The sequence below is a fragment of the Lutra lutra genome, chromosome 16 (assembly GCF_902655055.1).
Source record: "Lutra lutra chromosome 16, mLutLut1.2, whole genome shotgun sequence".
NCBI lineage: Eukaryota > Metazoa > Chordata > Mammalia > Carnivora > Mustelidae > Lutra > Lutra lutra.
Window position 1 is genome coordinate 45,138,593 of NC_062293.1, and position 16,299 is coordinate 45,154,891.

The window sequence follows — 16,299 nt, forward strand, 5'->3', positions numbered from 1 at the left end:
GTAAGGGCAGTGGTGGGGGTGGGGTGGGGAGCTAGCTGCTGGAGCTATGCGCAAAGGTGACTGGGGCAGCAGAGGGGAGGGCAGTAGGTTTGTGGGTGGAGCAGGGATGGGGTGGGAGAGGGACCTCAGGCAGGCAGGGGCAGAGGGGAGGAGGGCTGGGGAGATCACACCCAAGTGGATGCAGGAATAGTGGAGGGAGCCTTTGCTCTTCAGTCTTTCCATCCTGCTTCTCCTGTGCCTGTCAATCCTTGGGAACCGCCCCCCCCCCACCGCCAGGCAGGCTCTGGCTCTCCAGACCCCAGTGCAGCCCTGGCCATGCCTGCTGCCCCTGCTGGCCTGGCCCCGCTCTCTGGAGGCGCTTTGTGCCTCTGGTTCACTGCATAACGCTTCTGCCCACACATCCAATTTTATCTTATCTATTGCTTTTAAAGATTTTTTAAAAAAATTATTCATTTGAGAGAAAGAGTGCGTGAGTGAGAGCATGAGCAGGGTAGGTGGGGTGGGGTGGAGAGAAAGGGAGAAGAAGACTCCCAGATGAGCAGGGAGCCCAACACGGGACCCAGTCCCAGGACCCCGGGATCATGACCTGAGCCGAAGGCAGACGCCTAACAACTGAGCCACCTGGGTCCCCCCCACATTTCCAGTTTTAAAATGGAATATGTACTGATCATATTTGTAGCATTTTTTTTAAAGATTTATTTATTTATTTATTTGACAGAGGCAGAGATCACAAGTAGGCAGAGAGGCAGGCAGAGAGAGAGGGAGAATCAGACTTCCTACTGAGCAGAGAATCCGACACAGGGCTCGATCCCAGGACCCTGAGATCATGATCTGAGCTGAAAGCAGAGGCTTAACCCACTGAGCCACCCAGGCGCCCCTGTAGCATGCTTTCTTGCACATCGCTTTTTTAAAATGCCTTTATTTTTCAGGGACAGATTTATTTATTTATTTATTTATTTTTTTTTTTTTTAAGATTTTGTTTATTTATTTATTTGACAGACAGAGATCACAAGCAGGCAGAGAGGCAGGCAGAGAGAGAGGAGGAAGCAGGCTCCCTGCCAAGCAGAGAGCCCGATGCGGGGCTCGATCCCAGGACCCTGAGATCATGACCTGAGCTGAAGGCAGCGGCTTAATCCACTGAGCCACCCAGGTGCCCCTGGACAGATTTATTTTACTCATTTCCCCCTCTTCTGCTTTTTAAGGTGTTTTTCAGTCACTTACATAAGGAACTTTTATTTCCCATTTATATTAAGTATCACATCACCCTCTTTCATATACGAGTCACTCACTTTGTCCCGTTCAGCCTCCTTCATGCAAATCTTACCTATGGATTCATGAAACAGTTGGACTCCTACTTTCATGCTCAAGCCTGTTCGGTGAGGTTTTGACTAAAGAGGGTGGAGACACAGCAGTGACGGGGCCTTTTTGCTTGGGATTCCCACATTGCAGGATGATGCTGGATTGAGAGAGGCCAGAGGGGGCACACACGCCCCACACATTAGTGTGGAAGGCTCTTGAGTCAGCATGCAAGACTTACTTCCTTCCCGTTTGTTCCAGCTGCACTAGTCTGGTTGTCCTGGCAAATCTGGGACTGTTGGGCCTGGCAGGTGGGCCAGAGTCTGGGAAGATCTGGGACAGCCTCACCTAGCCCTGGGGCATGCAGAGTGGGTGAACTTCCTGTAGTGGCTTGGGTGGATCCTGAGGGGACAGTTCAGTTGTGGGGACAGATGGGGAGGCTGCCACACCATCCAGGGGCCAGGGAAGAAGCCCACAGTGGGGTGGGGGGCTTCCTCTGGGCATGCGGCTGCTGCAAAGGGCCCAAGTAGGCCTGGGAATGAACCCTGGGCATTTCAAGGGGAAGCAGCCACTGCCCAGGCATCTCCAGGCTAGATTGCTGCTGGCACAGCCCTCCACAGGGGCTGGTGATCTCTGGAGCAGGAAGCTCCTTTCTAGGACGTTTCTGTTAACATGTCAAGCTCACTTAAATTTGTGTATATGTTTCCGCTCCTTCTCATTCCTGGAGAGGTGCTTTACTCAGGACTCTTGATTACAGCTGACAAAGACCTGACTTAAACCAGCTTGAGCATAAAGGAGACTCTGTGGACGCGGCAACTTGGAATCAGGGTAGTGGTTCAGGCATGGCTGGATCCAGCGACTGACGATGCCATCTGGGTTATTTACCTCCATCTCTCAGCTCAGCTTCTTTTCATCCTTAGGCTGTGGTGGCAAGATGGCCACTGGTCATCCCAAGCCAACATTGTCCTCACAGCTTACTCTCACTGGGAAAGAGTGTGTTTCTCAGTAATCTTGAGAGAACCCTGGGGGAGGACCCACAGGCCCGCCCAGTCCTGTGCCTGTCACTGTGCTCAAGGGGTGGGGATATTCTATTTGGTTGGGCCCAGTCGCGTTCACCCCGAGGAGGGAACGTGGGGCCACATAGTGTCTGTGCGGACCCCTTCCCCAAGGACTTGTGGGCATGATTTCCTTGGCCTGGAGGAGGACTCATGTGCAAAGACAGGAATGCTGGACAGATGAAATGTGTGCCTGGGCCAGCCTCCGCCCACCTTCAGGATGAAGGACCAGCTGGTTCCCAGTGTACCTGGGAATGTGGCGGCCAATTCCTACAAACTCAGAGATAGCTGTGTCCCGTTCTCCTGCATGATACCACCAGTGTCACATATTAGCTTTCCCCAACATTGTTAGCTATGAGAGCTTTCCTTGAAATGAAACCTTCCCTGAAAATCAAATATAGGAAGCAGAGGAGCGCTGCTGTTGCTCTGGGTTGGGTTGGAACACACTCTCTGTATTCCCTCCATTCTCCATTAGCAGCCCTGAAGAGGTGGTGTGGCACCCTAGGGCTCCTTGGAACCCAGTTTGAGAACCTCTTCATGATGCTATCCAACCATCCCTTTCAGTGGCATCTGCTTTTGTTCTCCATGAGGGATAGGCTGCTAGATATGGTGTTTTTTCTTATCAAGACAACCTTTTTTCCTATTGTTAACTTGTTTGTACTATGAAAAGGTCAAAAAGGAGATCCTTGTCATCTTCCCACTGTAGGCAGGTGTCAGCATGTAACAGCCCCTGGCTACACAGGGGCTCACTCCGTATCCTTGTCTTCCTCAAGCTGTATTTGAGAGGCTGTTCCGTTTATGGCATTGGTCAAGTTATCTGTTCCTCAGTTTACCTTTTTCTTGGGGAAATACACCCATACTTATGAGATGTCTCATGCATGACACTATCTAGAACGAGTTTTTTGTTTTTTGTTTTTAAAGATTTTATTTATTTGACAGAGAGATAGAGCACAAGCAGGGGGAGCAGGAGAGAGAGAGGGAGATACAGGCTCCCTGCAGGGAGCCCAATGTGGGGCTCGATTCCAGGACCCTGGGATCATGACCTGAGCCAAAGCCAGATGCTTCACTGAGTGAGCCACCCAGGTGCCCTAGAATGCATATTTTGGCTACCTTTCCATGAAAGGTACCCTTTCTAACAAGAACAACAACAAAAAATCCTTGAAATTCATAAAAGTAACCAGACTACAAAAATAATGCCAAAAAGACAAAAAGATTATAAACATTCCCAAAGGAGGTCTCCCTCTAATAGGAAGTGTCCCTAGTCTGTTCACAGAAAAGACTGTGTTGTCAGGGAGATTGGTCACCAGCAGACCGGCTGTGGACTGCCTTTGTCCCAGCTTCAGTCCACCGGGGAGAATCCAGGCCTTGGTTTGGCTCTAGCTGGGGCCTCCCCGGGCGGCTGCCACTTATTGACTTAAGTCTGAGTGATTCAGATCTTCCTCTGGGGTCACCCCTGACAACACGTGGTGGGAGTGAGAGTCACCTCCCGCTTGGGGTGCCACCAGGGCCAGACGCCCCCTGCGAAGCCCCTCCGGCTCCTGGTAGGTGTTTCGGGGTCTCTGGCTGTGAGGGGACAGGAAGAGGACTTTTGTATTTCCTGAAACCAGGGGCTCAGCTCATACAGGGGTTTTCCCAGAACTCTGCTAAGTCCCAGGGCAGGGTGTGGTGTCTGGGCCAGAGAATGTGGGTTAATGGTTAATGGGAGACTTGCTTTTCCGGGTTGGGTTGCCCAGGTCCTGCTGCTCTGGAGGAAGAGACAGCAGGGGTCTCCCGGCAGTGCTGCCAGTGGTGCTGCTGTGACCGTCACTGTCTATACCATCGTCCAAGAGACCCAGCGGACAGGAATTGATTTGGTGGGCAGAGAAGATGTGAGTTTCAGTAGAGAGTTGAGCAGCAGTGAGCCCAAGGCGAGGCAGAGAATGGGACCCATTAATACAACTTGAGCTAATTGAAACATTCGGTTTGATAAAATATCTTTATTGCACATAATGCTGTCTGTCCATAGGCACCAGGAAAGAGGAGGTAGGCTCTTTGCCCCCAACGTGCTCACATTTGGGGTCAACCAGGACAGACCTAGAACAGGTCCCCAGATAACTGTGCGACAGGGCCTGAAAAACCAAGGGCCATGAGAGGCAAAAATAAACCGCCAAGACAGCATTTCTTAGGGTGTGATTGTAAGTACATAGTAATATTAAGTACATTATACAGATGAGCATTTGAAACACTTAATGAATTATATACTTATTTTCATGTCTAAGAATATAACTTTGTTTTCTTCAGTTGCCATCTGTTCATGGCAAATGATATGGTTTTCTTTCTTTTTTTAAAGATTTATTTATTTTATTTATTTATTTTAAGATTTTATTTGTTTATTTGACAGAGAGAGATCACAAGTAGGCAGAGAGGCAGGCAGAGAGAAAGATGGGGGAGCAGGCTCCCTGCTGAGCAGACAGCCAGATGCGGGACTCAATCCCAGAACCCTGAGATCATGACCTGAGCCAAAGGCAGAGGCTTAACCCACTGAGCCACCCAGGCGCCCAAGATTTATTTATTTTAGAGAGAGAGCGCACACATGGGAGGGGAAGCCAGAGGGGGAAGGAGAGAGAAAATCGAAGCAGACTCCACGCTCAGCGCAGGGCTCGATCTCATGACCCTGAGATCATGACCTGAGCCAAAATCAAGAGTCAGAGTAGGCACCCTGAGATGGTTTCCTAGTTAAGGTGGAGATACACAGTTTCCTTTGACAAGAAGTGGAAGCGAAAGAATGAGCGGATGTTAAGGAAGATATTAAGTTAAAGACTAGTGCGGGGGCTGCGTGGGGATAGCAAGTGGCACTAGATGCCTGAGGTTTGGGGACAGCGTGCTAGAGGACTTCAGAGACCAGGAAGGGAAAGGGCTTTCGGGAGAGTCAGGAGGCGTGGGGGGAGGGTGGTAGAGGAATAAGATCCAGCTAGGGCAAATCTCTACTCACAGGTCCAGAAATGTGTGTGCAGATCATGGTAGAATTCATTTCATTATGAGCCCTGTGGGGACTGGAGGGTGGGTTTGGGTTATGTCGGAGAGAGCTGTCAATCTGGGTGTGGTCTCTGAACTTCATTCAGGGGGCAGTGGGAGACATTGAAGGTGCTTGAGGAAGGGAGTGGTTCATGACTGCCCTTGAAGAGACTCACCTGTAGTAGGTACCAGAACTAGAGGTAGGCTGACCAGTCAGGGACCTAAGTAAAGAGAGTGTAAGAGGCCAAACTAGGGCCATGGCTGAGGGCAAGCAGCCCAGCTCCCCAGCCTGTCTCCTGCTATTTCTGGCCGGCAGCCTGGAGAAGCCGGAGAGAGGCAGGTCTAGGGTGGACAAACCAAGGCTTGGTCTCTGTGTGGGGAGGCAGTGGGAGCCAGGTGAAAGTGCAGGTCATGTGCACAGAGAGGCCTGGAAGGGGGGTTCAGGCCACCCCTCCCAGTTGGTCCCAGTGGCCTCTTCTTGGTATGTCCTGGCTGAGCATGGAATGTTCTGGAGGAAATGGGTGGGGACAGCTGAAGGAAGCTCCTCTCCAGGCCAGAGCACTGAGTTCCTGCAGGAGAAGGAAGCGAGCATTTTCCTGGCCTCCAGCTTGGCCCAGGCAGCGTGGCCGATAGCCCTGGGCAAGGGTTTCGTTCAGCCTGCAGTCATCTGGGCCAGTTGTCTTATTTAACTCTCCCATTTCTTCCTTCTAGTGCGGAGAAGCTTACCAGGTGTTCAGAGACCAGCTTGGTTTAAAAAGCAAGGGTTTTTTCTTTTCCCCCTTGAGGACCTACTATGTTCCAGGCACTGTGTTTGGAACTTTGAGTTAATCAGAGTTGATCTGGGACACAACCTGCTGAGAAAGGATGACTGCTTTCTTTGTGTGAAAGAGGGAAAAGAGTGTGGGGAAACTGAGCTGGTCCCAAATGACACAGGCTGTTTGCTGCAGAGCCCGCTACTGTATACTTGCTGGTGAAACTCGGGACAGGGTCTGTAACTTGGGAGAAGCCAGTCACTGTCTGCGTGGGGTACAGCCCCCCGCAGCGTCCTGGGCACATCTGTGAAATCCAGCAGCGCTGCAGTGGGGATTCTGGGAGTTATGACACAGCAAAGGTGATTGTTTTAATTTTTAAAAATTTTTTAAAAATTATTTTAATTTAAAAATAATGAATATATACGGCCTAGCATGGGGATTTGACATCAGAGGTAGTTCATCTTTGAGCTGGCTGTTTCTGGCCACACTCCCTGACCTTGGATGGCAGGGGATTGCAGGGGGTTGGGGGTTTTGGGAGTCTACGTTCACTCTCCGCTATCATTAGCCTCACTTAGGTGAAGGCCCAAGAATCAAGGTGCACTTTGCCCTTTTCCTGGGCTCCTAGGAGGTCCTGGGATCTCACCTGCTCTGACTTGGTACCTAGGAGCCATGTGTCCTTAAGGCCTGTGATCTTAAGTAACAATCTCCTGAATGATTTTCCAGCTCTGAAATTCACAGAGGCCTCTTCCTTTCTGGCAGTCCTACCAGGAAGATTGTCTTCCTGGAATGCTGGCCTCATGCCTGCCAAGTCCCTGCTTTTTCCTTTCTGGCTCTCCACCGGACTGTTTTGTCCAAGGCCCTCCGGGCATGCCGCAGAGGACCCCAGCTGCCCTGCTCTTGGCTCTGCCGTTCTTCGTGTGGCCCCTGCGCTCATAGAGTCCTTGTCTGGTTCACTCCTGCTCAGGGGCGGCCCGCACTGGGGATTTGGAGCGAGCAAAACGGAGCCACCTCCACCCCAGGATATTACAGAGATTAACAAACAAAGAAATGCACACGTTCAAATTGTGATACAGGCGGGGAAGAAAAAGCATTGGGAGCTAGCGTCTGTCAGCCTGGCAACCGTCTGCGACAGGGCTGTGTCCCCATGTGGTGGGGACGCAGAAGACATTCGCGGAATAAAGGCACGAACAGTACGTGCTTTCTTTCCTTGTTTGTGATCGGGGATGATAGCAGATCCTTAACTGACACAAAAACATTTTGAAGGGTCTGATGTGGTCTACCAATTTAATTTTAATCCTAGTAGCAGATTTCCCACAGATGTAGACTGGGGTGTCGTATTTTTTTTCCCTCTGTAGAAGAAAAGTAAAAAAATTGTTCTATTAGCATTTGATTTTAATGGTTTTAAGTTTACAGGAAAAAATTGAGTGAAACATAGGGAGGGTTCACACATATCCCCTTCCTGCCCCCAGTTTCCCCTCTTACTAACCTCTTGCATCGATGCGGTAGTACAGTTGTTACAATTGATGAGCTGGTATTGATACATAATTATTATTTTTCGTTTTGTTTTAAAGATTTTATTTATTTATTTGAGAGAGAGAGAGTGAGAGAGAGCATGAGACGGGAGAAGGTCAGAGGGAGAAGCAGATTCCCCATGGAGCTGGGAGTCTGATGCAGGACTTGATCCCAAGACTCTGGGAGCATGACCTGAGCTGAAAGCAGTCACCTAACCAACTGAGCCACCCTGGCATCCCTTGATGTATAATTATTAATTATAAGCCTGTAGTTTACATTTAGGGGTCGCTCCTGGTGTTGTACCTTGGGTTTTGACAGTTGTATAATGACAGACGTGAGTACATCTACCATTACAGTGTCCTATAATAGTTTCACTGCCCTAAAAATCCTGTGTTCTACAAGTTTATTTCCTTTCTCCCCCAAGACCTCTGATCCTTTTACTGACTCCATAGTTTCACCTTTTCCAGAATGTCACAGAGTTGCAGTCATACAGCACGTAGCCTTTCCAGCTGGCTGCTTTCACTTAGCAGTATGCTTTAAGTTTCCCCCATGTCTTTTCATGGGTTCATTTTTATTACTGAATTTTATTCCATTCTATGGATGTACCACAGTGTGTTTATCTGTTCACCTATCAAAGGACGTGTCGGTTGCTCCAAGTTTTGGCAATAATGAATAAAATGGGCATAAACATTAGTGTGCCCTTTTGTGTGTGGATGTAAATTTGCATTTCTTTGGTAAATACCAAGGAGTGGAATTGTGGGGTCACGATTACAACTAAAGAGTATATTTAGTTTTGTAAAGTACAGCCTCCGAAAGTAACTGGACAGTTTTGCAGTGAGTAAGAGTTCCTGGGGCATCAGGTGGCTCAGTCAGTTAAGCACCCGACTCTTGATTTCAGCTCAGGTCGTGATCTCAAGGTTGCGAGATTGAGCCCCGCATCGGGCTCTGCACTCAGGACGGAGTCTGCTTCTCCCTCTCCCTCTGCTCTTCCCTAGGCTTGTGCGTGTGTTTTCTCTCAAAAAATAAATAAAATCTTAAAAAAAAAAAAAAAGGAGAGAGTGTTTCTTTTGCTCTGCATCCTTGTCAGCATTTGGTTTTGTCAATGTTGTGGATTTTTGCCATTCTAATAGGTGTGTAGTGGAATCTCATTGTTACCTTAATCTGTGATTCCTTAAGGACTTGATATTGACCATGTTTTCGTATGCTAATATTTGCCATTTGTGTATCTTCTTTGATGAGGTGTCTGTTCAGATCTTGTGCCCATTTTTTAACTGGGTTGTTTTCTTTTTTTTGAAAAAAATAGTGTTCCCCCATTTGGAATCTTATTCATCATCTCTGACTTATCTGAAAAGATAAAGCAAAAAGATTGTGTGTGTTTATGTGGGGGTGATCGACTTCAAAACACATGTAGTTCTGTTTAGTGTTGAGCTGTTGGGATACCCTTGAAATTAAGAGCTTGGGCTTACAGTTCGAATTCCGGGCTTTGCCACTTATTGACTTTGTGACGTTGGGTAAATCATTTGTCTTTATGAGCCTCAGTTTGCTCACCTGTAAAATGGGCATGTTAAAACCTGCTGTGAGGAGTGCCTGGGCTGCTCAGTTGGTTGTGCATCTGACTCTTGATTTTGGCACAGGTCATGAACTCAGGGTTGTGGGATCAAGCCCTGCATTGGGCTCTGTGCTTAGTGTGGAGTCTCCTTGTTCTCCCCGCCGCTGTACCCTCTCGCTCACTATCTCTCAAATAAATAGATAAATAAAATCTTAAAAAAAAAACAAAACCCTGCCATGATTTGCCAAAGCACTTGGCCCCAAGCCTGACAAATAAGTAAATATTCAGTAAGTGGTGGTTCTTCTAACAGGTAATCTACAAGCATGCCTTTCACTTCTCCTGTATGATGTTTTGTGTTCCCTTTGTGTCCTAGTCTTTGAGACCCCAGAGCAGGCAGGGTGTGTGTGCATATGGAATGCATGTCATGCCCCAGCAGGCACCCGCTTCTCGGCCTCAGCCCTTCCCTGACCTCCTCTCACTTCCCTCGTTCCAGGCCCCAGACTTGTTGACTCGCCTGCTCTTGACCACACCTGCTACGGGCCCTCTCCCCTGAGCTGCTCTTTCTCCAAACCTGGCTACAAGTGTAGACACCCCAGGTCCTCCTCCTTCTGACTTCTCTGGGGATGAACCTCAGGTCCGTTTCGTCTGAGTGAGTTCCTGCGGTTGGCAGTGAGAAGTCAGGAGGGGTGGGAAAGTGACCAGGTGGACAGTGGTGTCCTGGCAGCGGCTGCAGGCTGGCTGGCTACTGGCTCCATTAGACGTGGGCGTTGGAGTTGGCTCCTCGTACGGCCTCACCAGTGGGCCCCAACAGGTCTCTTGGAGAGGCAGTGTGGCCTTTCCCCTCCTGCTGGAGGGGGACTTGCTGCTCCCCAGACCTCTGCCCTGCCCGGAAATGACACCCTCTGGACATTTCCCAAAAAACGGAGTGGAAGGCCCGGGAACCATCTACCTTCTGAGGTTCTTTGTGCAGAGGTCAGATACATGGCAAGACTGGCCACAGGCAAAGGGCAAATTCTGTGAAACGTTGCTCCTTCCTGCCAGGGAAACACCGCTCCATAGTTGCAGTCATGGTGGGGAGCGTGGATATATTATTCTGTTACGAAGTGACCTCCTTCGGTCTCTGAGAGAATTGAGTTAAGGTTTTTGCGGATTTTGGGGAAAGATTTATTTATTTATTTATTTTCAAAAGAAAGTGATAGTGAGCCAGTGAGGGAAGGGGCAGAGGGAAAGAAAGAACCCTACAGCAGACTCCCTCCTAAGTGGGGAGCCTCACACAGGGACTCAGCCCTGGGACCCTGAGATCATAACCTGAGCTGAATTCAAGAGTCGGACGCTTAACCAACCACGCCACCCAGGTGTGCCCTTGGTCAGTGTTAAACGAGGATGTCAGCAGGCATCATCATCATCTGTTCAGACCCCTTCCCCGGAGTGCCCCACTTGTACGCCCTGTACCCACCTCCCACTCCCTGCCCCAGACTGCTTCAGGTCGCTCAGATGAGCTCAGCCGCTTGAAGGGGCAGGTCCAAAGATGGCGGTCCTCCACCCCAAGGAAGGACCTGTTAGTTCTCTTTGGTACAGTGGCATTTCTTGATGCCCCCTCCCTGCATTCTGCTGGGTCCTGGGATCTCAAGGCTGCTAATAATGGGCCATGGCAGTGATGGTGAGGGTGCTGGTGGCCGAGGTGGTGGTCCAGCGATGGTTGTGGTGGTGGACCTCACTGAGAGTGCATAGTGTTACAGGTCCTGTGCTGGATGTCTTATCCGCAGCATCTAAATAAACCAGAGCTTCTCCAACTTGTGCTTCGACCTTTTCAGCTGGATGATTTCTTGTTGTGGGGGGCTGGACTGTGCCTTGTAGGATACTTAGTGGCATCCTGGCTTCCGCCCACGGGACTGTAGCCAGTGGTACCCCCTCCCTCTGCCTTGTCTCCAGAATGCGCCAGATGTCCCCTGGGAGACAAAATCACCCTGATTCAGAAGCACTGATCTAATTTCTCAACAGCCCCAGGAGACAGCTCCTCGTTTTACAGATGAGGCTGCTAAGGCCTGGAGAAATAAAGGAGCTGTCCAAGGTCACTGAGCTCATACTTCACAGGGCAGAATGCAAACCTGACACCTGATCCAAAGAACAGACTCGTAACCACTGCCCTTTATTGCTCGGCAGAAAAGGCAAATTTGTGTGCCCTTCAACAGGACTACCTGGGGGTACGGGACCAGGTTGGGCCTGCGTGGTCAGCCTGGGCATCCGTTGCAGAATTCATTTGGAGCCAATAAAAACAGTGGGCTGCTGCTCATTTTCTGCCATGGTTTGGACCCAAAGAGCTGAATGTATTTACGTGGAGACTGTCTCCACAGGCCCTAGGCCTCTGCCGTGGCAGGGAAGTCCCACTACTTCTCCTTCTTCCAGGCAGCTCCGACACCTGCAGACACCTGAAGGGAGGAGGAGGGCACGCGGGTATAGTTTTCAGCAAATGGGGCCCCCTGCGCTCCTCTGCTTTCTCCCACTGAGGCTGTGAATCTGGGCTTACGGGTTGAGTGCCCAAAATACTCATTCGTAATTTTTCCTTTCCTTTTTTTTTTTTTAAACAACAATTTATTCTGAAAAATTTTTAATGTAAAGCTGAGTCGAAAGACTTTTACCGTGAAATCTGACATACCCACCGTTTAGATTCTATTATTAATATTTTACTTCTCTTCTGGTTCCCTTTTCTGGAACTCGGGTCAGCGTCATCTCTGGCTGGTGGGTCAGTGAGTGCACTATGAATTTTCCATGAGGAGAATACATTAATAGCATAGACCACGGTAATGAGACAAAGATGGTCTTCATTAACCAGGTTGTTGAAGGAGTTCAGGGCCATGGATGACTCTACTCACTGTTAAAGCAAAACTTGTTCAAACTAGTTACTAAATAGATTGGAACATTGTTTAAAAATGCCATCTGGGGGGGTGCCTGGATGGCTCAGTGGGTTAAAGCCTCTGCCTTCGGCTCAGGTCATGATCCCAGAGCCCTGGGATCAAGCCCCGCATCGGTCTCTCTACTCGGTAGGGAGCCTGCTTCCTCCTCTCTCTCTGCCTGCCTCTCTGCCTACTTGTGATCTCTGTCTGTCAAATAAATAAAAATCTTAAAAAATTTTTAAAAATAAAATCTTAAAATCTTAAAAAATAAATCTTAAAAAAAATTAATAAATAAAAAATAAAAATGCCATCTGGGGGCGCTTGGTGGGTTCAGGCCAGATCCCGAAGTCCTGAGGTCGAGCTCCCCATCAGGCTCCCTACTCAGCTGGGGGTCTGCTTCTCCCTCTGTCCTGCCTCCCCTGCCCTCCGCTTGCTGTTTTCTTTCTCTCTCTTTCAAGTAAATAAATTAAAAATCTTTAAAAATAAACAAAATGTCATCTAGTTTTTAATCCATCTTATCTTGAAGTATAGAAATAATACAAGTGTAATAGTTTCAAACAATGAAAGTCCTAAAAATTGCCTGACACAGACAAGGCACCCCTTCAAGTTGTTTTTTAATTATGAACAGTTTAAAAGCTTTTTATTTTGAAATAATTTAAACTCATATAGAATTTGCAAAAATGGTTCACAGAGTTCCTGTGTCCCCTCCACCCTGCTTGACCTGCTTATGTGACAATATGACCACTCCTCATTCATTTTTCCCTTCTCTCTCATGATGGTCACATTTTTGAAGAGCTCTAACCAGTTACTTTTAGAGTGTCCCTCTGTTTGAGTTTGTCTGGTATTTTCTCATGATTCATTTGGGGCTGTGAATTTCTGTAAGAATCTCCCAGAGGGATATGTCTTTCTCGGTGAACTGTATCAGGAAGTACGTGCTGTCTAAATGTCTTATCACTGGTGGTGTCAGTCTGGATCCCTTGGTTTGGTAGTGTCTGCTGGTTTCTCTCCTGTAAAGTTACTATTTTTTCCTTCATAATTAACAAATATTCTGGGGGAGATACTTTGAGACTATGCAAATAGACCCTGTTTGTTCTCAAATTTCTGGCTCCTAATTTTGGGATCCATATCCAGATCTTCCCTGTAACGGTTATTACTGAGATGTTTTATGGTGATTCTTCAGTTTCCTTAATTCCTTCTACATTTAGTAGTTGGAGCTCTTCTGCAAAAAGGAACTGTCCTCTTTAGTTATTTGCTCAATTATTTATATAAGGACTCATAGATATTTACCTTGTGGGTTATAGAATCTGATGCTAGTATTATTTATTTTGTTGTCCACATCATTCCAGCTTTAGCCACCTAGAGCTCACCATGAAAGTTTTTATTATGAAGGTTTACAACCATCGCAGAAGAGCTCGATGCAAATAGTACAAAGGAGACCTGTCGTCCCTCCCCTGAGATTCAGTAATTCTTAGCATTTGACTGTATTTGCTTTCTGTCTCTCTTTCTCGCCTCTGCCCCTCTCCTGCAGTGTTTCCACAGATGTACCGTCTGTTGTGTGATTTGTTTTTTTTGAGGTTAATTTACAGTTAAACTGGCCCCAGACCATCAGGGGTTGATGGTGAAATATAAACAGCCACTTCTTTGCCCACTGGAGACTGTGTACCTGGCTGTCTTGTTCAGACCCCAGTTCATTCTTCACTGTGCCCCGTGATTTTTTTTTTTAAACAGCTTTACTGAGATACTACTCCTGTACCATACAGGTCACCCATTTAAAATGTACAATTCAAAACAAAAAAGAAAGAAAGAAAGAAAGAAAGAAAGAGAGAAAGAAAGAAAGAAAGAAAGAAAAGAAAAGAAAAGAAAAGATACACTTCTGTGGGTTTTAGTATATTCACAGATGGGGCAACCGTCCGACAGCCAGAACATTTTCTTTTTCTTTTTCTTTTTTTTTAAAGATTTTATTTATTTACTTGACAGATAGAGATCACAAGTAGGCAGAGAGGCAGGCAGAGAGAGAGAGGTGAAAGCAGGCTCCCCGCGGAGCAGAGAGCCCGATGTGGGGCTCGATCCCAGGACCCTGAGACCATGACCCGAGCCGAAGGCAGAGGCTTTAACCCACTGAGCCACCCAGGTGCCCCCAGCCAGAACATTTTCATCACTGCGAAGGTAAACCCTGTATCCTTCCACTCTTAGATGCCCTCTTCCCCATAAGCCCTGGGCAACCACCAGTCTACTTCCCGTCTCTGTAGATTTGCCTGTTTCGGACATTTCACATAAAGGTAGTCATAGGCGAGGCAACCATTTGCGGCTGTCACGTTTTCAAGGTTCATCTGTGTTGTAGCATGAATAGGAACTTTGTTCCTTTTTATGGCCAAGTAATATTCCACTGTACAGTTTTGCCATATTTTGTTTCTCCGCTCATTGGTGGACATTGGATGGACATTGGGTTGTTTCCACAGCCTTTTGGCTGTTGCAGACTGTGCTGCTACGAACACGTGTGTGCAAGGTTTTGATAGAACGCCTCTTTTCAGTTCTTTGGGGAACACGTCTGGCCGTGGGATTGTTGAGTCGTATGGTAATTCTATGTTTAACTTTTTTGTTTGTTTTAAGATTTTATTTTATTTTTTTTTAAGATTTTATTTATTTGTCAGAGAGAGAGGGAGAGAGAGCGAGCACAGGCGGACAGAATGGCAGGCAGAGGCAGAGGGAGAAGCAGGCTCCCCGCCAAGCAAGGAGCCCGACGTGGGACTCGATCCCAGGACGCTGGGATCATGACCTGAGCCAAAGGCAGCTGCTTAACCAACTGAGCCACCCAGGCGTCCCTAAGATTTTATTTTTAAGTCATCTCTACACCCAATGTGGGGCTCGAACTCACAACCCCAAGATCAAAAGCCATTCTGTCTGCCGACAGAAGCAGCCAGGCACCCCCTGTGTTTGACTTTTGAGGACCTGGCAAACTCTTTTCCACAGTGGCTGCAACGCTTGACATTCCCCCCAGCAGTGTAAGGGGGCTCCAATTTCCCACATCCTCACCAACACTCACTATTTTCCATTTAAAAAAATGTTCGCCGTCCTGGTAGGTGCGAAACGCTGTTTTGTTGTGGTTTTGGTTTGCGTTTCCCTGATGGCTGACAGTGTCCGACATCTTTTCATGTGCTTTGGGGCACGTGTATATTGGCCTTGGAGAAATGTCTATATCAGTCCTTCGCACATTTTTAAATTGAGTTGCCTTTTACTGTTGAGCTGGAAGCGTTCTTTACTTATCCTGAATACTAGACCCTTATCAGATAGATGATTTGCAAATATTTTCTCCCATTCTATGGGTCATCTTTTCACCTTCTTGAGAGCATCCTTTGGTGCGCTGAAGTTTTTAATGTCAACGAAGACCAAATTATCTGTTCTCTTTTTTCCTTTTGTTGCTCATGCTTTTGGTGTCGTAGCTAAGAAACTGCTCCTAAGTTTGAGGTTGTAAAGATTTACCCCTATATTTTCTTCTAAGAGTCTTATAGTTTTAGTTCTTTGATCCATTTAGTTAATTTTTAAAAAGATTTTATTTATTTATTTGACAGAGAGAGAGTGCACAAGCATGGGGAGTGGCAGAGGAAGAGGGAGAAGCAGCCTCCCCACTGAGCAGGGAGCCCGATGTGAGGCTTGATCCCAGGACCCTGGGACTATGATCCAAGCTGAAGACAGATGCTTACTGACTGAGCTGCCCAGGCGCCCCCATTTAGTTAGAATTTTTAAGTGGTGTGAGGTCAGGGTCCAACTTTATACTTTTGCATATGGCTACCCATTTGTTGGAAGGAGTCTTGTTTCTCTGTTGAATGATCTTGACACCCTTGTCAAGGGCATCAGAATCACCCGGTCACAGATGCATGGGCTTATTCCTGGACTCTCAGTCCTGTTCCCGTGCACGTTTGGAGCATTGTCCAGGCCCGAAGCTTGTCCTGTTCCCCGGGAACATTTGGTCCAATAGGAAAGGTTAGACACATTCATGAGCCATCAGGAATTGTCAGGTGCTAGGAAGGGGTAAAAAGTGTTTATGAGGATGTCAGTTGCTTCAGGCTGGGGCAGTGGGTATGGAGTGGGGGGCAGCAAGAGGGCTGCTTGGAGGTGGTGTGGGTTGAGACATGAGGAAGAAGGCCAAGTGTCTCTGCGTGTCTGGAGACCAATTTGGCAAGGTGGGGTAGAACCTGTGGATGGCCATGAACTTCTAGGTGAGGATGCTGGGCTTGATTTGGAAGTGT

At 47.8% G+C, this 16,299-nt stretch overlaps 1 protein-coding gene across 8 annotated transcripts in view; it reads left to right on the forward strand.

Annotated features, from left to right (window-relative positions):
- RPH3AL (rabphilin 3A like (without C2 domains)) overlaps positions 1-16,299 on the forward strand; it is a 147,061-nt gene that overhangs the window by 30,044 nt on the left and 100,718 nt on the right. For 3 of the 8 annotated variants that reach the window (XM_047707015.1, XM_047707020.1, XM_047707021.1), the window contains exon 1: positions 3,753-3,892. The exons of 3 other annotated variants lie outside the window; for them this stretch is intronic. The gene's annotated coding sequence lies outside the window, so the exon portion shown is untranslated. Of the gene's footprint in view, positions 1-3,751; positions 3,893-4,138; positions 4,259-16,299 lie in introns of those variants that run through there. 2 more of the 8 variants (XM_047707022.1, XM_047707018.1) reach the window with 2 other exon arrangements.